General features: G+C 38.9%; 1 protein-coding gene across 26 annotated transcripts in view; it reads right to left on the bottom strand.

The window, feature by feature from the left end:
* Positions 1-26,111, bottom strand: part of RBFOX1 (RNA binding fox-1 homolog 1) — a 773,250-nt gene that overhangs the window by 150,628 nt on the left and 596,511 nt on the right. The window lies entirely within an intron of this gene.

Raw genomic sequence — 26,111 nt, 5'->3', positions numbered from 1 at the left:
GGTTCTGACTCTGGAGAATCCCTGGGTGTGTTCCAGGAAGCACCAATTTCAAAGCAGTATGAAAATGACCATGAAAATCTGGATGGTGCCCATGGCAGCAGTGAGGAAGAAGCTGATCGGTCCATGGGTATCTCGGTCCTTCCTCGAAAGAACAAACCCTTCAGGAGAGTCACTGGATCATTAATAAGGATTTATTCTCCAACATGCTGATTTTTTTTTCTTAATTTCTTTTTTTTCAAGTGCTATTAGCCATCGTGGCACTCAGGTGGAATGAAAACCTGAAGTGGGAATGAACAATTTCTTGGGAACACAAACCAGTACTGAGGGAGATTCCTGCTCGTGGGTCTCCCAGAAATCCTGAAAGATGAGAAGTGAAACAGCTGCAAAGGTTCTGGCCCTGGCAGCACTCTGCTCGTGCTCTTCTCAGGGTGGGGAAGCCAAGGTGGCTCTCAGTGAGCTGAGCTGGGACTGAGCAGGGACAGGGACTGGCCCAGCAGCAGCTGCTGCCATTAACACATCCAGAATTGATGCTGCTCCTTCTGCAAGCACAAAAATTCCCTAGAAAGTTCATGTAGGAAACCAGCACACTCTAAGTCAAAATGTAGTATTTAAAAAACAGTTCCCTTTCTGAGTTAAAATAGAAGTTGAATGTCTACAAGAGATTAATAGATGCTGCAATGATTGGAAACTTATGTAGGTTTATTTGAGACCTGACATTTAGGTTTTTTCTTTTAAGGCGTGGAAAGATAAAAAATAATTCTGTTTTATAGGAGATTTGTAAGCAAAGTTTCTGGTATACTGTCACCAATTCTAACCTAAATTTACTTCAAGCTTACTTTAAATTTAAGGTAGGTCACATAGGATCCTATTTCAATTCATTTGCAAAATGTGTATTATTTTATTTACCAATGATGATAAAAAACAGGCTACAGAAGATGGGATATTTTCATTCTTTTTGTTCTTGAACAGGATATTCAAAGGCTCTGTCAAATAGTTTTGCTGCATGTGTTTAATCCTAGAGCTCTCAGACACAGCTTGTTACCTTCTTTCCACTTCAAGACAGTTTCCTGATGTATTTATGATTCTGAGACTAAACTAGGTCTGCTTGGAAAAAGTAAAGCATAAGAAAAAAACTCTATTTTAACCTGGTTAAGCTGAATCCCTGTTAACCAGGTCAAAGTTTTATGCTGTTGTAATAACCTGGACTGGCAAAGAGATGCATTATATACAACACATGCCTAAAGAGAAAGCAGCACTTCAACATTTCTTCCCAAATATTGCCAAAGTTTATAAAGACCAGACTGCAAATGTGTGTTTTGCTGTTAAGACACTGCAGGAAATGGTGGCTGTATGAAAGAGAGGAGCAATACCAGAGCCACTGCTCTGAACACAGCTCAGACTCTTGCTGACACGTGGTATGGCAAATTATTGAATGATCTGAACCTGGCTCTGTTCAGGAAATGGCTCTCTCCCTTTCACACCAAACCATCAACTGTGGTGCTGTTATCTCAGAAATCACGCTGAGAAATGAACCAAAATGGCCAAGTCCCACCATTCAGATTGATGTGTGTCCATCAGTGAACCATGACACTCATTCAGCATTTCTGCATCCTGGAAGGCATTTTGGAGAGGAAATTCAAGGATACAGCTGCAAATTTCATATTAATAAATATTCATATTAATAAAAAGGTGGTGAAATCGGAGAAGCATCAAGTACCAGAGAAAGAAATACTTATTGGAAGGAGCTCCAAAATACCTTTATGAAGGGACTTTGTGAAGAAAATGGAAGGAAATGGAGGTAAAATAAAAAAAAAAAAGTCTCAGAACTTCAGCTTTTAACAATCTGAAGCACTTCAGACTTAGAGAATTGGAATTATGTCCCTAAATACTTTATTTCCAAAGACAAAGTAAAAAAAAAAATAAGTAAAATCGGTGTGACACAATGTTATTTGTCTACACAGTGTGCACTACTTCATCTGCGAGAATTGTGGACTCACACCTGGGCAAGGCATCACCTGAGGACAGGTCTAAAGTTAGTGATCCTCAATGCAAAGGAATGCTGTATGTACAACAAGCAGGAAAAGGAAAAATGCTCAAAAAGTGAAACAGAAAATATCATGCCAAGATTCAGGTTCGTAGGTGGCAACAGAACCATTGCATTTCTTTGCTGTATTTTCCAATCATATTGCTTGTAATTTTAAAATTTGCAGGTGGGAAAAAAGTTTTCAGAAGCTGAAAATCCTTTCCCCTCACAAGTGAAAAACCTGCACACAACAGTGACAAGTGAACCTGCTAGTCAGCTTGTGTTCTCTTACAGACACTGCTCTATCACCAGCTTAATATTTTATTGAAATAATTATACACATGATTTAAGTGGCTCCTGCTGCCTTTAAAAGATGCTTTTTTATCATGGCAGGCATCTGCAGAATTATGAAGAGCAGCTCCCTTATCAGAAGAACACAAGGGCAGCATTTCTGGTTCTGATTTCCCTTCTGTAGCCCTTTGGTTTGCATGTTTGTTTTTCCCAGCCTCTGAATACCCATCAAGCCTATTCTACCATTTCCAGGACGAGCACAAGAAAATCTCTTCAATGACAATTGAAGTGTGCTACATTTACTCCATTTTACAGCAAACCAGAAAAAAAAACCCAAAAAAAAGCGCTTTTTACTCAGCACTTTCACTAGACCTGAAATGACTGAATTGTCCAGCGGCAGCTCCCACATTGATGTGAGGTCTGTCACAGCCAGGGGAGGACATTTCCCTTCCCTGCACTGCCTCTCACCTCCCTGGGCTTCATCCTGGGGGGCTGAGCAGCCTGCAGCTCCCAGCAGCCTGTCCCCTCCTCTGCTTCAAGAGGAACATCTTGGAAAAAGGTGTTTTTCCTTGGAAAAACAGGTGCTGTGCCCACTCCTCAGCCACACAGAACAGGATGATTCCCTGCTGATCACTCCCCTTCAGTATGGACCAATTCTGCTGAGAAGCATCAATTTTCAACAATTAAATCATATTACACCCATTTCAAAGATGGGAAAGGCAGGATGGGGAGTTCCATGATGTGTGCAAGGCCACACAGCTCCTCAGGGGCACGGGAAGGTAGGATCCATTTACATGGATATATTCTCATTTATAGACAGGAACTGCAATTCTCTCTTTTGATGTTTGACGATACATACAAGCAAGATCAGCACTCTAAAAAGTTCAAACCTCACTATTATAAATATCAAAGAACAGGATTTCAAAAGTTATTAAAAACTTTTTAAAACAAGCTAACTTGTGGAATGCTATTTTCAGCTTCCTGAGGTTTTCATCCCTGTAGGCCTTGCTCTGGCAATTCTGAAATCCTAAACAAGATTTACAATATATTAATTCTCATCACAATGACCACTTTGTCTAAAGGTGTGTGCCACCCACATGACAGAAATAACACTCAAGCCATTTTTATTTTACATTTCTGCTGTAGAAAAATGTGGAAATAATATATTATTTGAATATATCTGTATTATTTCCTTCACTTTAAAGACAGGCTGTTCTTGACCATAAAGGCATAGAAGAAGTGAAGAATTCTAGAACTTTCAGACTGTTTTGAGAACTGATCCACAGCCCTGCCTAGAATACATCTCTGTCTCTTCTCCTTGAAGAAACAGATTAATACTGGTTACCCACAACATGTCTGCTGTCAGGTTATAGTTCCTGGGGTGCTCTGAAAATTAAAATTCTGCTCATTAAGCTTTTCTTTCTATTTTTACATATACTCCAAACATGCTAATCTCTCTCTCCACAGATCAAATGTTATCTTACACACAACCAGGTTAAGAACTTTCCTCAGTGAAAGCTCAGAAATGCACACCCATTTATTCACATCAGACTCTGCTCAGCAGACCTTTCCATTCAACTTCATATCTCCAGTTTGTCAACTTAAATTGTTCTAGGAAATATAATAAAACAGAACCAGATTTAGATCCCTCAGCACAGTCCTTAAAACCATATTCTGGACTGCCTGAATAAACAAATATCATCAGCTGTATGAACTTCTGTGGGTTAGTATTTCAAAGCAGAAGAGTCACAGGAATGGATGCTTAAAATTTACCTTCAGCACCTCAGAGCCATAAGCTACAGCCAGCAGTGGAGAGTTAAAAGAGCAAACAAAGATGCCCTCAACCTGTTCAAGTTTCTGGAAGTACATCCACTTTAATATGTCCATGCTCCATGGCAAACATCACCCTTGAAAAGAATTCCACCCCATGTATCACATTCAAAATTGCAAATATAAAGTAACTGCTAACATTTAACGGCCTCTAGGTATAATCAGCATAAAACCAGCATAAAAGGGACTCAATATAAATATGAAATGTTTAAACCAAATGTGATGGAACCTCATGGGGAATTCTGCCACACATGCTGTCCTTTCTTCTAGGAGGTCCTTCACTGTCCTTGTAGGGGGTACAGCAAAATGATGTGAAAAAGAAAAGGGACTTAAGCACCGTGATGCTGCAGCAGTGTTTAACCAGGGCTTCAGTGAAGCCAGCTTTGATCACTGCTGAGGGAAAAGCAATGACCTGTCCTTTAAGGAGAGCGCTTCCTCTTTCCATCTGAACACCACGCTCATTTAAACAGAGTTCCAAGTGTTGGTGTCTTATTTAATGCTTTGTTATAAAAATATCATATAAAGGGCTAAAAATTCATGACACCCACAAATCCCACTCCAGTTACTTTCTATTGTAGCTGTGCTCAGTTGGCAACTTTGAAAGATGCCAGAGGAAGGTTCTAATGTAAGACAAAATCTGCAGCAGGAAGCAGCAAGTACTGTACAGATCAGCTGAATATAACCAAAATATTTATCTGTTAATTACACACTAAATAGCACATCTGCCAAGGCAAAAGCTCACCTGCTCAATTGTCATTTCTGCCTTTGTCCCAGGATATTAAATATCCATGTTAATGACAGGTAGGATATCCAGCTACCTTGGAAGGATATCCAGCTACCTCTGAATACCTAAAAGCAGAGGCTGTATGGGAATAATTCACAGCTAATCTTTTCCAAGTTATGGAAGATAATGACACTCCCAATTTATATATATATATATATATATATATATATATATAAGTATAATATATATATATCTCCATTAAGAACTAGAGTAAAATCTACCTATTTATTTAAATTCAACAAAATCCCTGTTGATAAGAATAATTTTAGTTTTTGCAAACCTCAGGTAAAATTCCAGTAAAAATAAATTAACTCTTCCTCCTCAGAGTGCAAGACAAAAGCCACCCCCTTGAACAAGATTTGGGACAATTAATAATAATGATGACTGATATCAAACATACATAATCCTAAAAAGAAACTCATCCTTAAAAATTCCTTTAATAGCTCATGACCTACCACTATTACAAATAATGTGACAGACATCTGGATTTTAGGTAATGATTCAGATTTTTCTAAAATTCACCATCTTTAGACCTTTGAGACTTATTCCAGCTACCATTAGGATGACTCAGATTCCAAATTCAGACTGTAAATTGGAAATATTTCTGATTTTTCCCACTGTTTGGGGGCAAGGCTGCACTCTGCATTCACCCCAGCCTAAAATCCCCAGACTGATCTCTACAGCAGACATCGTGCTTTCCTTCTTCTTAGGCATGGATCCAGCACTGTTACATTTAGATCTAAATCCTAGATACAAGTTAAGTGATTCTAGAATTCTAAGTGCTGGGAAGATGCCCAATCCTGATTATTTTAAGAACAGACAAAAATGCCATTAAAGATATACCTAAATTATAAGCTATTCCTCATTTTCGCTAGGCTGAACTCACAATTTTTAGTCTGCATCTACTCAAGATAGAACAATTTCCATATGACACTCCACAAACCAAAGCTTGCTTTCTCCTGCACCAACTCCTTGTCATCCTAAGGTTGTCTGGAAATTCAGTCTCAGAATCCTTAATTTGTACTATTTCCAAGCTCTTCCTCACATTACAGCTACTAAGAATTATTCTCTTTCCCTCTTAACCATCTTTACAGTTTCTGTAATGATCCAGGGATTTATTTCAATATGTAAAAGATTAGGTTTTTTACTTTGTTAGTCCTTTAAAATTCAGAACAATTTGAAGTTCCTCTATAAATTCTTTTGGATTTAGTTTTCTTTTTTCCAGTAGTAACTATCTGTTGTTCAAACTCTCATGTCTGATATTCTAACACTTCTAAACAAGCAAGATTCTTCTGACTCTTTAGCATCAGACAATTTAAAACTCAGTTCTGTAATGTAAATTACATTCCCTGACCTGCCGAAACCATTTAATGGATCTCTGCTTTTTGCTATCACTTTGGGGCCTGAATAAAGAAAAGACAGACTTCTCCACTTTTGTATTTGATTGGTACCAGAGACAAATGAAATAGCTTCTCTACTAAAAGTTTAAACCCCATTTTTTGAAATCTCTGAACACTGAAAAAACAACAAATCAAAAGGTCTTACCTGCCACAATTTGATAATAAGAGCATAGCATTACTCTGTAGCCATTTCCACATCTCAGGACATGTTTTCAATATCAGCATGCATTAAATAACAACAAGAAGTTATTTTGCAATTTTGAACCTATTCCCAGTGTGAATTTCTGAAGAAGAGTTTAATTTCTTCATAATATTGTCTTAACAATACCACGGCCAAAAGGGGAAGGTATGTCAAAGCAAAAGGTATGTGATGGAATAAAAGCAACATGAAATGTTTAATTCAACCCAAATTGTTCTAAGATTTCAAGATAGCTAAAAAGAGACTAAAATTAGGTTAAAGATAGCTCATATGCAATTGATGGCTTTAGATCACATGATCCTTCCAATCTAGGCACTCACATTTAATTTGGAAGAGGAGTTTAGAACTATGGTATTTAGTTTTAGAAGATCTGTACCTCATTGGTTATTTGGGTGACTTTGATTTTGGAAAATTGCAGATTCCTAACACTTCATAAACTCCTGGAACAACTTCAGAACTGAGAGCACTCCAAAACTAGAGGGAGGCAGATTTAACAGTAAGTAATGAAAGGAGAAAACCTTGCCACCACTCTCTCCCCTGTCACCCTCAGCAGTACAGAATGCAGAGCAGTAGCATCTTGCTACATCAAAAAGGGTAAAATACTTGAGGCACTTAGCCCGTTGGCAAATTATGCTTGGGGATTTCTAGATGAATGACTTGTGCCTGTGTTTACAGCCTTTCAGCAGAGTGCTCACTGTTTACTCTGGAATTAATCCAGGTCCATAAAACTAGTGATACATCAATGGAACAGATGTGCTTAAGTGACTCTGCATTATAAGGAGATCTGCTTTAGTTACAAAAACTCAATAACCAGTTTAAGATGATTTTGACAATCCTAATCTGTAATTTATCAGCTACTGTACTAATTCCTGTTCGTGGACTGGTATTCTCTAGTTCTAAATTCAAGGACTTCATGATTTCCTTACTTGTCTTTTAAAAGTATTTAAACTAATAAAGGCAACAGTGTTGGAGAATAATGTCCTAGTCCTTGACATAAATCTAAATTATTCCTATAACATCACTGTGTTGAAAACAGTTTAATTTGTGTTCATCTCATATTTATAAAATGCTGGAATGTAAACAAATCAGGACAAGGGATGGAGCCCAAAGCAATGCTAGTGCTGCTCTCTAAAGGACCAACACAGCACATAAAATGCAGGTGCTGTTTAACAACTGTTAATGTATTTGGCTTTAGAGGCTTTGTTAAGAGGTCACTGTCATTATCCACTTTTCCAATCAATATGTGACTTGCTTGTAACTTAACCAGGAATACTTGAGTTGAAAGTTTCTGGAACATGTCAGAGCTCTTTCAGAGAAGGTGGTATGAACAGCCACATGTTAAATAAAAAAAAAATTTAAAAAAAACCCTATTTTAGAATGCTTTTTCTTTTTCTTTGATGCTCACTATTGTGAAACTTTTATAATGCTGATCGTAGAGAACTTCTTTCCTCAAAATTAATAAAATCATTGACCTGATAGCAGAAGGTAGAGCTCTAGTGTCCTAAAGAAGGCACTGACAGCTCTTTGCTCTCAGTTTGAAAGGTCTCTGTGTGTGAATTTCTGTCCCAGCCAGCAAAGGTCCTGAGTGCATTTTTAATTCCATTCAAGTTTAGGGGCTTGGCACATACAGGTCTCAGTAACACTGTACACATCTTGTCTTAGCCTACACTCATTTGTAAAAGTACAGCTAGAAACACTGAAGGTTTCATTATGTGAAGTGACAAGGTGTCAGATGGAAGCAAGTCTCCCATAAAACAGCATGGTTTGGGGTTTCCCAAACCTGTTTTTGACCAGATTTTTGACAAAATTTTAAGCGTGATAAAACCTGAGGATACCTAAGGCCTTAATGTAAATACATGCATTTTGAAATGATACATATTTGTATTGAGTGGTCACACTGCGCTGTTATTTTAAGCATAATATTCCTGAAACGCCTTTACAAAGCCAGCTGGAAACCTTGACATTTCATCCATATTGTTATTTATATACATATTTACTGCTGCCACCTGCTTGTAACTTGGCTCACACCACAAAGCAGTACGTTTCCCTTGTTTCATTATACTTTGACATTTCACTAGAACTACAGAGCTGCCCATTTCTCAGTTTCCAATTGCTCTGCAGCCACTCTTGAATTATATTGGCTTAGTAATAGAATAAAGATCTTTCTCTGTGGTAGTACTAACCTCTCTTTTCCGTACCCAGATGGTACAAATTGCTGCTGGCACATGTAACAATTCTAGCACAGCTTCTGCTGCCTAAATGAACCCCCATAAAGCCCAGGGAGCTAGATTAGATTAGGGAATTGGGAGGTGAGGAGGAGGCTGGCCAGTGGGCTGGGCTGCAGGAGACGAGGGTTTGGTACAGGCTGTGCTGGGGCGCGCTGCACGCTCACACTGTAACGCTCACTGAGCCTGCTCCTAGGCAAGAAAGCAAAATTAGCTAACAAAGTTAATAAACCTAATTTCATCATCAGTTCCACGACGTCCATTTTTGCTGTTATTCAAAGAGCTTCAGTTATTTGATAGCCCTGGTGCCTCACAAAAGGGCCACTTTCCAAGGAACACTGCTGGAAAGAGCAGCCACCAGGGGACAGCCAGGCTGCTCGGGTTTACCTTTGCTCTTGCTTCTCTCAGACCACCCAGGGCATGGACCAGCTCTGACACCTCTGAAGAAGGCTGGTCACACCTATGCACACCCTCAGGCATTTAAAAACACCTGAATTTCCAGTTCCTCTGTACATATCCCAGGAGGAGGGCTGGCAGCCATGGTGTGATGGGATGGAGGGAAGAGGCCCTGGGAGAGGACTGAACCAGGCTATTCTGAACAACTCTCTCCAGGACAGCCTGCCAGACACACAAAAAATGCTTCTGTGCTGCCAAGTCCAAGAGTTTGTCAGGAGCAGTTTTAAACAAATAGAAATCTACAGCACGAAAATCTTGACACGTGACATGAATCTTCCATGACTTCACCAAAGTTATACTGCTTTACATTTAACACAGGCTAGAGGACAACCTAGCATACACCTGTAAAATTAATTTTAAGGAAAATCCTCTAGGTATTCAGTATTTAAAAGACATTATAATTGAGGGACATATATATGAAAGAAAGATGACCGATATATTAAAAATTACTGTGAAACTATGGGCATTTGACATTTGCATAAGCCATAAAAAAAAATATTTAAAATGTTTCTAAGAAAGCACCTGCTTTACCTATTTGTAAACCCTGTCCCTATGAGGAGAACAGAGGAAGCCTTCTTGTGTACTTAAAAGGCCAACAGTTACAAAATTACTGCAGTAAGGGACTAAAAGAAGGAATGTACTGCAATTATTCCAGCCCCTAAAATGACGTGGCAATGATAAGTTTTTCCTGTGGATTGAAAAGAAACTTCATCAAAAATAAAACCAAACCTAAGTTCACTTGGTGTTTAGAGAGAAAAATGATGCCTCAGGTTGCACATCTAAATGAAACAGTGCAATAACCAAGTGAAAGACTTCTTTTTATCATTAAAATTAATTTAGGACTATACTAAAATGATCTGAACTACAAGTGAAGCACTAGATATTGCTGCTGTACTGATGACAACCACATCTCAGGACAGAACAGGAGAAGGCAAAGACTGGTCATTTCTTACAAGGCACAGGCAGGAAAACAAACACAAAAAACTCACGTGATTGAAGAAAACAATTTGTAAATCTCACTTGTGTCTTAGCTAGGAATGAGAAAATGCACACATTCAGCCTCAAAATAAAGGCCAAATTTAAAAACATGGCTTAGTTTCTCGCTTCTGTTGAGGCCTTGCAAAAAGTAAACTTCTTAAAAGCCAATCATCAGCTCTTCTGAGAATTTGACCTTATAAAAATTGCCAAGTGAGACAAGAGGACTTGGTTTTGCTGCTGAGGATGAGCAGGTGCAGCCCAGCTCACCAGAGACAAAACCTTCACACACATCCTTCCTGATGGAAGCCCAGATCCTGGAAGGGGAAAGCAGCACACACCTGCCCCAAAGTGATGCCCACAGATCTTCCAGGAAATACACAAACCCTCAGGAAGCTCCCAGCCCAGTCAGGGATGGAAACTTGCCTGCTGAGCACTCAAAGGCGCTGCTGAAGGTGGGGGGAACCTCTGATGCGCTGATTAGGAATCCAAGGACGTGAAATTGAGCAACAAAACAAAACAACGCAGCTGAAACGCACAGACAATCAAAGCTGCTGCTCTTCTTTAACCAGCCCCTCCAAAAGCAGGTCTAGCAGGAATGAAGGATTATTTTCCCTTCAAGTGTGGCTCCAGTCTGTCCTTCAGAGCAGCTGACACTGTGCTCCCCAGAGAATGTGGAAATGCTTGTGATCCTACTCTTTGGGCTGGCTGAGAGCAGCACTTGAAACCACTGAGAAAAACCACATTAATCAAAATTAGCAACAGAAGCTGATCATTTTACTCTTCTTCAGAAATGACCTGACCAGCAGAAAACCTGGCTTCATGTTTTTCTTTTATCCAGAAGAATTTCCCTGTGTCTTTGAAGAGTGTTAAATGCTTCTGTGATGACACCTCTCTCTCTCTGCTCTTTTGCTTTTGGGCCAGAGAAAATTCAAGAGAACTTCATTCCCATGAAGCTTTTCAAGCATTGATTTGGAGATAGAGCTGAAATTCTCAATTTTGAAATGAAGGGCAGACTTTCTCTTCAGTCAAAGCAGTTATAGTATCCATCTGAATCAATAAAATAGCATTTCTTACACGTCTCCTAAATTCTGTTCCTGTTTATAGAACTGTGTATCTGTGACAAATTCAGCAGAAATTGCTTGGTCTAATTTCTAGCTATAAGAAAAACAAATGCAGACACAGCAGGAGGCAAGGAGGGAAGAGGAGTGATAAAATAGGTTGAAGACTTGCAAAGCACTCAGGAAATCTGAGGAGGAACAGTTAAGCAATATGATGTGACCTATTCTAATAGTGGAAAAAATAGGTTTGGAAGTCTTGAGTTTGACTTAGCTCTGAAATGCAATGGTGAGAGCAGAAGTCATACACCATTTACCAAAACCCTACAGTGAAATACTGCTACTCTTTCTACATAGTTCATGAAACAAAGTTCACCTTGATATGAAAAATTCTGGAGTGCTCTGGTATTGCACAAAGCAAACGCAAAACATTGCTAAAACTGGAATGAAATTATTTGGAACTTTGCTTCAGATGCTCATCATTTCATTTGATTCACAGATCTGTCATTTCTAGTTGATGCCACACCAGGTGTCTTCTAAGGAGGTCACTTTACCCACACTGACACAGTGTCCACACAATATCTACACCTAGGAAAGTTTGTTTTAGTTAAGAACAGCCTTTACAAGAATATTGACTCATTTTCTCTCCTGTAATGCCGCACACATTTGTGTTACCACGTTCTGAAATCCTCCCCACTACTTCTCACAAGCCATTTTAGCCATTCTCTGCATTCAGGCAATGTGTGCATGGGAGAAATAAGAAGCAGCAGCAGGCAAAAATAGAGAAGATGAAATTAAAATACAGGAAAAGAAAACATTGTACATGACATATTAAAACCTTGGCCTCATTTACCATGACTTTGCATTTCATCTAAATACCATGGAGACATGAATATCTGTTGAAGAGGATAATCTTTGAATTACCTGATGAATGCATTTCTGCTATTTATACTTATAAAAAAGGAGAAAATTGTAATGCAATTATTAATCAGCTGCTTAACTTTACGGGGTAACATAATTTTAAAATAATTATATCTTAGTTAATTATTTTAATTTTTCTTCCCTATTTTTTAGTTTAACTTTGCAAAACCTCAACAGTATGCATTTATCTTCCTTCCACCACGTAATTTTAAAGAAAATGATACAAAAGGCAAGAAGTCAAATTGCACTTGAGGAACAACGTAAGATGTTAATTGACCTCAGAAACACCACTTTTCAATGAAGTTATGTTTTTCCTACCCTTGCCAGATAACATTTATAGAGTGGAAGCAAAACTTTCAACCAGTGAAACTTTCACACTGTAGCCTGAGTGTCAAAAGATGATGTGAAATTCAGTAAAGAAGGTTAAACCACATTTTTGTAACCACCTAAGCTGCTTGGACAATATTGTTGGATAAGTCAAACCTAAGAAATACTTGATAATAATAATAGACATAATGGAAATATCGAAAGGATCTCTCTGATTGGTGAGAAGGTGAAAAAAAGTTCTATTTTACTTCCAGAGCCAACAAACTGCTAAAAGAACACAATGAGAAATCCATGTTTAGATTAGCAAAACAAGCCTTAGAACACGGAAACCTCAAATGTTGGATGCATTTTTTAATCCATCTGTGCATTAGAACAAACACAGCGTGGTCCCTGTGAGCCTGACTGTGCCCAACACAGGCTCTGCAAGTGACCACACCTGGCTGCAGTCACCACCCTTCACTGAGCTCTAACAGGTGAGAGGAACTCTGAGAAAGCATCACCAACTGGTCATCACATCCCTGCTCCTGCCAAAGTAGCCCTTCCCCTGCCACGCACACTTGCTCATTTATCCAGGTTTGTCAGTACAAGCAGCATGTGGCATGTCTTCTATTAGCAATCAAGCCTTACAATCCCTATTGACAAGACGGACAACAATCCACTCTCGTAAAAGATTCATGACACAACTTTGCACTCTCTACTGCTTGCTTTCTCATAAAACCAGTGCAAATCCCATCAAAAATTTAGCAGAACCCCTGCCTCATCTGTTTAGGCCTGAAGCTAGTTGCAGGGACAACTCATTAGGGACAAGCTCATTAAAACCAGCCCTGGAGCAAAAGCAGTTTGCAAGTCTCCTCATTTTTATTCACTTTCACCTAGCCATTCCAGCTCCTTGTGCTTCCCAGATACAGAGCTTCTAATGATCTGGTACAATAAGGGTGTTTCCAAACTCATGCTACACCAAATGCAGCTCTTTCTGTACTCCAAATCTAAGAGAGTTCTGTTCATTTGTAGGGCTTAGAAGGTTCTGTGTGGAAAGGCAGCATCAGGAAACCCAGAGGATTCTCTTCTGAGTACATTAGCAAAAGGAACTGCAAGTTACTATCAAACACAAACTAAAATCCAAAGAGAAATCAAGATGTGCAGCGCTAGCAGTAGCAGATACCCACGCCCTAGGATTCAGTCACATGAGAGTGCATTTGGTATTTCATTTGGTGGTTTTAGCACCTTTTAGTAGCAAAAATAGGCAAGAATTTTTTTTTTTAATAAGGAAAAAAGGGAAGAAAGAAAAAATCAAAATATTTCCTTTCTCCTTAATAATAAACACTGTTTAGATAAAGTCAGGGGGTTGGAGGTTGTTTACCTTTTCTGTCCTTTGCAAAAGTTGCTTTTGTCACAAGCACCACCTGGGAATCCTCACTAATATCTTCTGAATTAGATACCTACATTTAGGTATGGTAATAAGTGGCCCAGTTTCAAATACAACAGAACTTGAAAATCATGTTTATCCACAGTTCTGAAGATTGGTGATCCTGAGGTGGTTACATGAGGTTCCTTACTTCTGTCACACACAAAGAGAACTAAAAGGTCTGCCAGGAGTGGATTTCCACCCCTCGAGACCAGTAATGACAAAATTTGGTGGGTCCTGCACAGGCCAATTTGTGCACCAGGAGAAGGAAAACTCCTGGAGATACAGCCTCCAATGTCACTTGCTAGAAATCGTCCTAGAAGATCTTAATTCCAGCAGAAGTTGCTGCCACGTGCATGGTACAACTATTCAGACACAGATAACATGCCCAGATAACGCATTAGGCTTCTGAGGAGTGTCTGACTCAGTTTGGGGGAGCAAAGAACTGTCTGCATGGCAAATATGTTCCAACTATTCTACAGATCAGTTCTGAAAACCAACCAAATTTTACGTGTCCAGCTAAGCAGAAAAGCCAAGAACGTAACCAACAGTCCAAGAGAAGCAGCCCCTCATTCCACTGCAATCCCAGATGAGTGGTTTTAATTTACATTCTTGTAAGTGTGCTAATATTCAATAATGCTTTTTCACCTTGCCTGCACTTTATACACACCACTACAAACAGGATACTTTCTTATTCTTGCCAAGTTCATTCTGTGCTCAGCTTATGATGGTGTGTAACAATCTCATTGACAGTCTTCAGCCCATCACCCAAGGCAACACATCATCAAAGCCTACAGCATTTCTCAAAGTCAAAATAAAAAAAAAATGGATTATTTTACTTTCCTTAGTTCTGTCCAACTACACAGCCAGAGTCAAAGTATTTACTTAATCTGGAAAAATTAATTATTTGGAAGATCACAGGCCAAAACTGTCAAAGACTATAAAGTCTGACGTGCACAATTTTTCCTAACAGAAAGATTATTGCCATGAAAACTGTTGCACCGACATAATTACTCTGCACATTGTCGAGTGCCACGAGCACACAGCACCTCAAGACACGCAGGTGAATTGATGGGGTGTGAAGCTTGTTTCATGCAGAGGCCATTCCCTGGCTGCTCAACACACGGCATCAACACCATCCCTGGCACAGATCAACCCTCCTGCACACAATCCTCTGCTCTGAGTTTAGCAAATCAGCCTTACTTCCCACCAAAATGCAGTAGAACCATTTAATGGGTAGTTTAAGGAGCAGCTTGGAAAAGAGGAAAGCTCAGTTCCCCTTTTTGACTGCTTTTTTAGAGAAAAAGTGGCTTTTTCTCCATTCAGCAGTCTGCAGCGGGGGCTTCAGTTCATTTACATGCTTGAATAAGAGGCACCCACACATTAAAATAAAGTCTTAGTTAGAAACATTATTAACCATATTTTGTACAGTTTCCTCTGCTTCACTGTGCAAAGGATGAAAGCTGCAACACCATTAATGCAAACCAAGTAACAAAATCGACTTTTCTGAAAAATGAGAACTTAGGGAGCAAGCTATTTAAAATTAAAGCATATAACAAGCTTTACCAAAAAAAAAAACCCTCACCCCACTTTATCTAATCCATTGCACAAGTTTTCAGCATTTTGAAAACATTAAAAGGGCCATGCTTATTTTTCTATTATTCTCTTGTGTCTCCATTATAAAAGTACCTGAAGGCTGAGAACTTGCATGTCTCATAAAACCTACTGCAGATATGGAAACTTCATAAGACATGAATTTCTAAAGAAGACAATGGCAATACAAATGCATTTAAAGTGAGAATAACAATGTTACTTTTGTCCTTTAAAAACCAATAAAATTTATCAAAAAAGCGGCTTAGCAACACAACTGAAATACAAATGCTTTGAAATATAAATAAATATACATTTAATAACACTAGCTTTTTGATTCTTAGACAAATATTGTAAAACTTTATTTAATCTTTCTAACAGCTTTTCAAAGCCACCTTAGATATAATTTTGCTTTTAAATTTAGCTATAAAGTGTGAGAGGAGTGGAATACAACTCATTACCACATTATCTCTACTTTTTTCCTAAACTCTTTTCTTAGAAAAACAAATAATTTCTCAGCTTCCAAGTAAAGCATAAAATACAAGCAACTTCAATGTAGAGCACTTAGAAAGGATGTGAATGCATCATATATGTCACTTACTGTGTGGGGGCAAATCCAGAAACAAATAGCTCTGAAAAGGTTTCATTACTGCAATACTGAGTGTTAATAGCATAAGATCAATAAAACTGAAAGATGCAAATAGGTAATTTGGATTAAGCATTTGGATTACTTGTCAGCAGTTATTAAGTCTTGCTCAAATGAACTTGCTTTAAGGCACTAACATATTTACAAATACTGTGACTTCTTTTCCTGACAGAAGTGAAAACACACCAATGCCATTAGAGATGAATTTAGTGTGGGTCCTCTAAGCAAAAATGCAATGACTTCATTGAGCTTCATTACTAACACAACTTTCCCTCATTACAAATTCCAAACAAACAGGTGTTTCACACTAGGTCTACTTCTAAAATTGCTTTCTTTTTATTCCCAGGGATACATCAAGAGCTGAGGGAGAATTCATGCAGTATAGATCAGTCAGGCATTGACAGCACATCACACTTTGACGAGCTGCTTGGCTCTGTTTAAAGTCTAAGTTAGGCCTTGGCCCATCAAGGCCATGGCTATTGAATTATTGACAGCCTCTCACTGTGGCGCAAAGGGAAAGAGTGCTACAGCCTCAGCTCACTAAAGATGAAATGGAAACCCTCTCTGAAGCTTACTTTAGCACGTTAAAGGAGTTTTAATGGTCTTGTTTAAAATTCAGTAAGAGAATATATTGCACTGATTATATTTTCACCAGCTAAACAAAAAGTCTGGGATGCTGTGGAGATTATAAGTGAAAGGAAAACTAGACAAAGTATAAACTTGATCTAGGCCGAGAAGCTGACTAACATTCCAAACTCACACCAGATCCTTCAGCTTTACGTGCCTGGCAATTTTCACCATTCTGTGCTGTTACACCTCGTGCAATCAAGGGTTAACAATAACGTGGCAGTTCATCATCATCATCATCCCATAATACAGGCTGGCTTTTATAACAGTTAATTTCTGCTCACGCCATTAGATCTGCAAGCCAATGCAATGGCCAGTCTGTGTTTGCCAACCCAAATAATTCTCTTTCTCTCTTCCCTTCTGGTTATCAGCAGTGCACTAAGGGGTGTGGGCAAGGAACTGACCACCCAAAGCCTGGACTGTTTGTTTTTCCAGCAGAACTGTTCTACAGGGTAAACCACCATTCCTCCACAACTAGCTGATTCATATTAACAATCCCCATATTCTTACATAATTTCTTTTCTTCTTCAAATTTATACCTGCCAAGCTTTACTTGCATTTTAATAGCTGATGTCAGACAAGCAACAAGCAGAAAGTTCCATCTCAGGACTATAATTTTAAATACAATGAGACTCACATCAACTGTCTCACAGACACGTGGAAAATTATTCCACGTGGACTTCTAAAGTGCATCCTAAAAGCTTCAAAGAATGAGGAGGTTTTTTAAAGAATTTTAAATGATGCTCAGGGAGGGGGGAGGTGGGAGGGTGTTAAGCTATTTGTCTAATGTGACCCTATACTCATTTCTCCAACATCACTTCCAATATGCTGCCTCCTGTCAAACCAACAAAGAGAGCCAAACAGCACATCTAAATCTGTGTTCATTTTCCTTCTGCAGGATTATCTTTTCCACGTCAAGCATTGTAAGTAAATCAAAGATGTTTCTCAGGGGCTGTAAGAGTGGGGCTAATCTCCAGACAAATATTTAGAAGGCAGCTTAGCCTGTTCTGGCTTAATCGTTTCCAACTGATTTGACTTTTTCTAATTACAGCCTTTATGTTATAAAAGCCATTTTTATGTTGCTGAAGAGCAGTTTCACTGCTAAGACATGAAATTTTGCTGAGTTTCTGTTCCCATGTTGATTATGGAAATGGTACTCTACAGCTTTCCTCTAATTAGAAAAAACACACTTCACGCAGCATCAACAATTTTTAACATTAATCACAGAGTGACAGCGTCCTTTTGTGTGTCTTTAAATAACTTCTCAAAATATGACACCAAAAAGCCACCGTATCCCATTTGGGTATCATACCAGGAGCAATTTTCACATTTTTGCATATTATATTTATTCAAACACAGAACAGCATCTTTGAAGAAGCTGCTCAGTAAATTAACCTAGCAGAATAAGATAATCAAACTTCTGGATAGTCTGTGTTGAGGTGCTTTCCAAACCCATGAACTTGAAAAATTCAAACACTCACACACAAAGCAAATTATACATCTCCTCTGGCAAATCAGACACCGTGGCTACTTATTACTTTTAGTATTTCCTTGCCTTCCCATAATGAACAGACAGCTGAGATAATGCAGTTTTGCTTTGCATCAACTCCCAGGCACTTCTGGCTGTTTAATGGAAATTAACTGCAACCCAAATGCTGGGAACAACAGAAATCAAGGCTGTCGAGTCACAGAACTCGTAGCATAAGTCCATTCCAAATTCTATATATTATTAAGTAATGCTTCCCTAGAACAGGAAAGACCTTTTCATTTTCAGTCAAAGCTCAGCCCAGAAAAAGCAGTTACGATGAAATATAAATAAGGCATGTGATAATACAGATTATTTATTCAATGACTTTATGCAACAGGTAACTCTCAACACTGCAAACTTCCTATTTCTGTGCAGAAAGAATCAACAATAATATTGTGAAATGACAAGAAAAACAAAAAGGGGATTAAAGGACTAAAACCTGGTATGATTTCATTAGGTATGGAAAAGGTGCTATAGGAGAAAAAACTGAAGGAAAAGGCAACTCTGAAGTTTCCACACTGGAGAGGTGTGTGCTTAAAAATATGCACAGTTTCAATACTGACAGTGGTCAGATTGAAGTGCTGCAGGATAAAAGAGAGCACCAGGCAGAACTGAGTTCCAGAAGGCATTTACAGCATGACCTCTCTATGAAATAACAGGGAGCACTATCACAGAATCCTGCATAGTGCTGTGACAACAATGTCTCCAAGTTCCTTTCATTTCTCTGAAAAATCTAGACCTGCTGACACAATCCTGTGAGGTGTCAACAAAAAAAGCATTTAAATGTCCCCATTTGCAGGAATGGAGGGCATCAATTACTCTGGCATCAATTTTGACTGCTTTATTATCCTGGAGACTTGTTCCATAATAGCTTGTTATCCTTTTTGTAAAAATTAAAACTGTACTATTAATAACTCTTTGACAAGGCTTCAGATCTCAATTACATTAATAATAAATTCTTGTCTTTGTGTGTGAGTTCCTCATCTTTTTCATCCATAACAAGGCTTTGTAAAATTGGCGAAGAAACTGGAAAGAAAACAAAACTCTACAATATTCCTCAAAAAGAACTTTCTAGCCTCAGCTTGCAGATGTCCCAAGATGAGCAAGTGTTCTATACATTCAGTAACCCTTCTTGGTTTGATCTGAAGTTCTGGAATGTTGGAAGGACCTGATGAAAAGCACACAGCAGAGCAGCCGGGAGCAGAGGGCTCCGTTGTTGTGTCTCCGCAGTGGATTTATGGTTTGTGATTCAGAACAAGCAGAGTGGTGGTACCAGCACAGGAATGGAATGAGCTGTTTGTGTTCAGGTACACTCACTCCTGAGCCACACAACCTCCTGGGGGTGTTCCCCCACAGCCCCCCGAGAGTCGCTCTTTTCCAGACTGAGTGTCAGCCAGCTACCAGGAGCACTGGGGATGGCAGACAGCCACGAGTCTCCTCCTAACACACTGCACAGATCTAATAAAAGGTTTTGGTTTCTGGTTTTTTGGGATTTTTCTGAGCTGCACATCCTCGCTTCATTGCCCATTTTAACACTTCTACAACATATTACATTGATAATCCTGTAGTTCCAGGGTGGAAACACTGAGGAACAGAAAATTATAAACATGACTGCTCCTTTACTTGAAATAGAGTCCATTGGGCACGTGTCAGACCAGTTCTGCAAAGACTGTACTGGGTCTGTTTGCAAACCAAATTTATTTTGCTTTAGACCAACACATTTCTCTTGGGGCTGACTATTCAAAACACTGCTATCAAACCCATCACAGAAGCAAAAATTCTATCAGTCTTACAGTTCTCCAAATGACACCCCCAAAGACCTGCCATCTTTAGTTAACCCTCAAAAGATGAGGCAGAATAATCTTTCCCTGTAGCTTTCACACTTGAATCTCTAAAAGTTACCACAACCCAAATAATTACCATTACAAAAAATCTCAGGAAAGGACCAAAACTGATGCAAATGGGAGCTAACCAGAACCTTTTACTCCTCCACAGAAAGAAGTACATATAATATTGGAATCAGTGTAACCAAGTCACTTTTCCGAGCTATTATAGACAAGACAAGCATTTTCACAGGTGATTATCTTCCACTTGGATATCCCAGTACAATCTGGTGTTTTCTATTGCTGTGAGGAAATAGACTCACTGCTGAGAGGAAATTGAGGTCCTGATGTCTCTGGGAACAGAATTATTAGCAGAGCCATGCTGACTGTACAAACTTTTTGGGTCTTTAAACCAGTTTTTCCAAAGGTAATCCTTCCTTACCTATACAGTGTGTTTGGAACTTTTTATTTTAGTAAATATATGTTTCCCCCCTCTCCTTAAAACACTAAAGAGCCAACATGTCATGTGTCTGCCTGTCAGGGAAAAGGTAAAACTGGATTGTGAGGGCAAGTTTGCTATTCGTGAATTCTGTGTCTCACATATATGGGAAAAGCCACAAAAGCGGTCAGATGCTTTTACAGAAATAACTTTGCAAGGAGCAGAGGGGCTGAAGTTGATAAAAGAGTTACACATTTTAAAAGAAAAAACATCCAGATGTAGCACAGATATTCCATCATATAATTTACATCAGCACCTTTCTGCAGAGGATTGAGACAAAACCTTAGGAAAAGGCACATTATCTCTCATGTACTTATTGCTTGGCCTTTGCTCCTGAGGAACAATCATTGACCAAAGAACAGCAACAAAAAAGGCATAAATTCTACATTGTTTTAAACCTATATTATAAAATTCAAATAAGAAAAATATCCTTGACACTCCACAGACGTTTTTCATGAGTCTGAATAATGTTTTGGAGTCAATCAATCATGAGAATAACTTGTGCTTTAGACTGTCAATACTGCTTGCTTACATAGGATTTTGTTTTTTGGTTTTTTTAATATACCAACTTCTGTAAGCTAACCATAGATAATTTCAGGAATAAAAATAATTAAATAATGGTCCAAATTCTGCATTCTGACATGTTCAAATGAAAAAAACAAAAAAAAAAACAAAAAAAAGAAAGAAAGGTAAACTTTAACGTTATTGAGGAAAAAAGAAAACACAACAAAGAAACACAGCTTCAGACATTTAAAAAGAAAGCTGTAATGCATTCTCCTATAAACAATTTTCATGCTAACAGCTAGATAAAATATCTTCAAGGTTGAGACTCCATTTCCATAGCATCAGCCACTGTCCAAACACATCATATTTGCTGTTGAATTAAGAAAGGACTCACAATGTCCTATACAGGACATGTGAAGCTCCAAATGCAGGTCTGAGCTGTCCTGATTTGAATATAAATAAACGAGCCTATTTAAATATTCTGTATGGTCAGGGGGAACATAAAAACATTCTTGAATATACCCAGTTACTTTTTTTTTTTTTAACTTCTTTTCCTTCTTTCCTGTCTCTACCATTGCCATGGCTCAGTGTTGAGCTCACAGGAAGGGCTGTTCCCAGAAGCGATGGCAGTCCTGTCCCCTGCAGGGCTCTGTCACAGGCACACCCCAAATGTGCACAGGAACAGGGGTGAACAGGCTGGGGACTGCACAGGAACAGGGGTGAACAGGCTGGGGACCTGGCTCTGGCTCAATTAACCCACAGCAAATTGCCCAGCTGCCCCCAGAGGAGTTTTCTGCCTTGATGCAATGAGGAGCAGCAGCACAAACCCTCACACAGGTGCAGGGAAGGGCAGAACTTCCTTGCCTGAGTGTACCCCGATTTCCCTGGGGAGCTGGGTGAGGATGGAGCCACATCTCTGCACTCTGCAGCAGAAGCAGCCCAGAGAGTCATGGAGGTACAGAAGAATATTCTATCAGCCTTGTACTGAATGTCCTCTGCAGGGTGCAGACAGCTGAAGTGCTAGAAATGCTTTGGGGTTAAAATTGTTAATACATGCTCAAAAAAAGTGGAAGTTCTTTAGGAGTTTATTATAAAAGTACCACAAGAGCAGTCCAAATACCGGCCTTGGTGGCTCAGTCGTATCACTTGTGGAGTCACTGGGATATGATCTGACCTGCCTGCCCACCCTAAAACTGTGGCAGCATGGACATTACGGGCCTGACTTCACTCAAGGCCAGGCTGGTTCCCAACCACTGCTTATTGCACTGCAGCTTTTAAAAGCCTTTTCTCAGAAATGGCACCCAACAACCTGCCAAGCAGGTCTCCTCAGACACACTGAAACCTGACCTCCAATGGAGAAAGGAACACAAGTAACACCAAAGGTGTTTGACGTTCCATGTCTGTATTACACACCATTCTTCACTACAATACAATTCAATTTTACTCTTAGAGACCAAAACTAATTTTTTGCCATGCAAATCGCCAAAGCAGACTCCCCCAAACCCCTCCCATACACCAGTTTTCTCCTTTTTATTCTAAAACCACAGACTTTGAAAGCAGGACATCCCCATGGTATTTAAAGAGCCACTGTGAAGCAAGGAGCTGCACTGAAGGAAGCAGAAGCTCAGGGTGCTCACAGGTTCCCTGCAAGAGAAGGCAAAGGGTCTGCATGCAATGCCACAGCTCAGGGGGCTGAGACTGGAGCAGGGCATTTGTAGGACTCAAGGTAGGACTTTGAGGATGAAAAAACAAAATCCTGCAATGGCCAATTTTATAATTAATCTTTGGGAAAAATGGAAGCTGTTAATATAATGAAATCTGAATCCATTCAGATTTCATCCATCTCACACTATTTTTTTTTTTCACTTCTGCCCATCATTATCAGTCCTGCTCCTTCAGGGCAGTAATTTTGTACCCTTCCATATCTTGCACATTTCTAGCCTGCAATCACAAATTAAACACTGCTCTACTTCTCTGCCACAACTGTCCATTACCTCAAGCCTTCTAAAAAAAGAAAAGATAGAAGTTGAACAAAGTTACAAAGTCTGTTGATGTTACATTAAAATCTACCTTTTAGATAAGTCTTTAAGTTTAAAAAATATAAAAAAAGTCTTCCCCTATCACAATCACTAGCTAATGACCTCAAATAGTTTTCGCCCATATAAATCTGCAAATCTAAAATTCCAGCACTTCAGAAAAATCAGAGGCTCCATCTTCTACAAAATGGCACAGAATAACAACCAACAAAAGTTATTTTTCAGTGTCCCTAAAAATAATGAATTGAAAGCATTTCACCCTACAACTAAAGCACACTAACTACTTAAATAAACAAAACAGACTTTAAAGACCTGGACATTCAGCAGTCCTACAGGTCTGGAAGACAGGTGCCCTGCCAGTTCTCAGTGATGTGTCTTGCAAAGAGATTATAGACATTTTCTATGGTTCTGCATCCAGAACATCCAAAAAAGCATGAAACCAAATCCAGAACCAGCTCTGAGAGGCCTTTATTCTTCTTATTATTATTATTGTTTTGCTTATGGTTTTATAATATCAGAAGCTCATCAGCTTCTATATAATAGAATTTGTGATATTTTTAATGTGTTTGCCACATAAAGAAAAATCATAAATGAGTATACAAGAGAAAAACAGTCCATTCATGTCTTCCATTTCCAAGAAAAGACAAATGATAAGTATTAAATTACTTGACTCCCTTATAAAAAATTATGGAAGACATTTTTTGCAGCCATATTAAAAATGAGAAACACAATGTACAATTGAAGACAAAATGTAACAACCACAGAATAACAGGGTTCCTCAACAAAATGTTTCCTGCAAAATGGGTTCTGTAACAGAATTCAGTTACATGCTGGATTCCCCCATGGATCCAACCCCATTCCAAAGGATTTAACACAAGGTGGGAATTTTTGGAGTAACACACCTCATAATGGGGAAGTTTTTGTGTGTAGCTGACAGTTCCAGCAGGACAACAGCAATATGTGAAAGGAAAATAAGGAGCAGGATTTCTGGAGTGACCTGGTTCAGGCTTTGTTCCTGCCCTGTCTGCTTTGGCCAGCCAAATGAAAACAGGCACATAACACTGGCACCAACATCTTCCCAAACTTTGTATTTCTCAAAAAAAAAAAACCAAAAACCAACCAATCAAACAACACCAAATGAAAAAAACAAACAAACCCACAGAGCAATGTTTATTTTATTATTATAAATGTTTTGTAGAAAAATTGTCTCAAGACATATCAACACACACGGCAGACCTGTGGCACATTCAGAAATGGACACATTTTACAATTCCAGGGTTGATGCATTTATTTATGTACTGCACAGGAAATTATCCCTCAACAGCCTGAAAGCAGAAAGCTTTGCCCAGTTTTGTTTGTTCTTGTCCTGCAGGATCAAATTAGATCGTTAATAGTCATTACAGGTGGTATTTTTGAGGTGTCTGTGGCTCTCAGTGGGATGAGCTGGATGGGATGGCTCCCAGTGGGATGAGCACACAATCAGTGTGTGTTTTCCTATATTTTAGCAGTCCATTTCAAATTGCTAAGGCATGCTAAAATAACTTGCTCATATGATATGCTCTAAAGCATGTAAATAAAAGATATTCGCTAAGGTATGCCTGAAACACACCTTTATCATCAGCAAATTAAACTTCAAGAATATAAAGGAGATGAGGAACTTTAAATTAGAGCAGTTGGACATTTTCCACATTATATGCCACTGCAAAATTCTTTTTAAATCCATTCTTATAGTTTCTTTAGAACAATTTAAAATAATTAACAGTTCTGTCAATAAAGTAACAAACAGTGCTTCTTTTAAAACAAAACTTATAAAAGGAGAGAATGTAGTTTTCAGGGTGAAGATTTTGTATCATACCAATAAAATAATTAACCCAAATCTAATCCCTGATGTTTTAGAAGTGGGTCAAAATAATAAACAGTAAATACTTAGAAATTTTCACTGAGGCCTTTCATATTCTGCTTCTTGTAAATACTGCTTGGAAAAGTTAACTCTCCATTGTCACCCTTTCACTGGTGCTGTTCTCACTTGTAAATGCATGCCATTATCACTTCAAAAGTATGACATCAGTTACCTGTCACCAGGCTTGCAATTAATGTTTAGAGAAAGTGCAGTCTGCTTGTCTATTGATGCAGGGCGACAATTGTCTGTAATTTTAATCGGGGTTACATGCATGCTCTGATAAAAGACGAGACCCGTTAGTGTCACTGTTTTGCTTTCATCTTTAGGTATTCTGCTTCTCGCTTTTTGTTCTCTAATTTTAAAAAATGCTCATTGTGATGTTTTAAAAGGAATCCCAAGTCGCATTAAAATAGCGCTGGGAGCTGCACACTGTGATTAGATAAAAGCGGCTCTAATGCATTAGGAGGTGTTGAGTTAATAGGAAAACAGCTTTGATTCAGTAGCCTCAGTCTGACGTGCCACTACAACAGAAGTAAAAAGGCAGTGGGCAACTCCCCTCTAATCACCTCCTGTTAGCTGCAACTATAGGCAAATTGCTGGTGAGGATTAAGTGGGGAGACTATCACAGGATCAGTGTCAAGCAGAAAAAAGACTCAATTTGTGAGCAATCATGACTCCCTAATCACTTCTCTAAGAGCTTTAGGAATTACTAACAGTAGTCTTTAGAAGCCTGGACACATCATAAGCACCGACCTACAGAGATAAGGAATCGCTTTTGACCACAACACGTTTGATTACCACAGATAGAACAGTTTAGGATAGAGATAATGAAATAAATGATGGCTACAAAAATACCGAATTTGCCTTCTCCAACACTGTACATCTTCAGATGACTGAGATTATGATATATGGGTGTCAACATTGTGACTGCAAGCTGAGATAAGCTGAGGCTTGTATGGTTTGGAGGCAGCATTAGAACAAATCTGTCAGCAGCAATGAGAAGAAAATGCCGTACTATTGCAACACCTATGAACTGTGGAGGAGATTCTACCCAGAACGTATTT

The sequence above is a fragment of the Pseudopodoces humilis genome, chromosome 18, assembly GCF_049639895.1.
Source record: "Pseudopodoces humilis isolate 2021_Gansu_Grassland_sample_001 chromosome 18, ASM4963989v1, whole genome shotgun sequence".
Lineage (NCBI taxonomy): Eukaryota > Metazoa > Chordata > Aves > Passeriformes > Paridae > Pseudopodoces > Pseudopodoces humilis.
The sequence above is the reverse complement of the archived record's forward strand: the minus strand, read 5'-3'. Positions and strand labels throughout refer to the sequence as shown.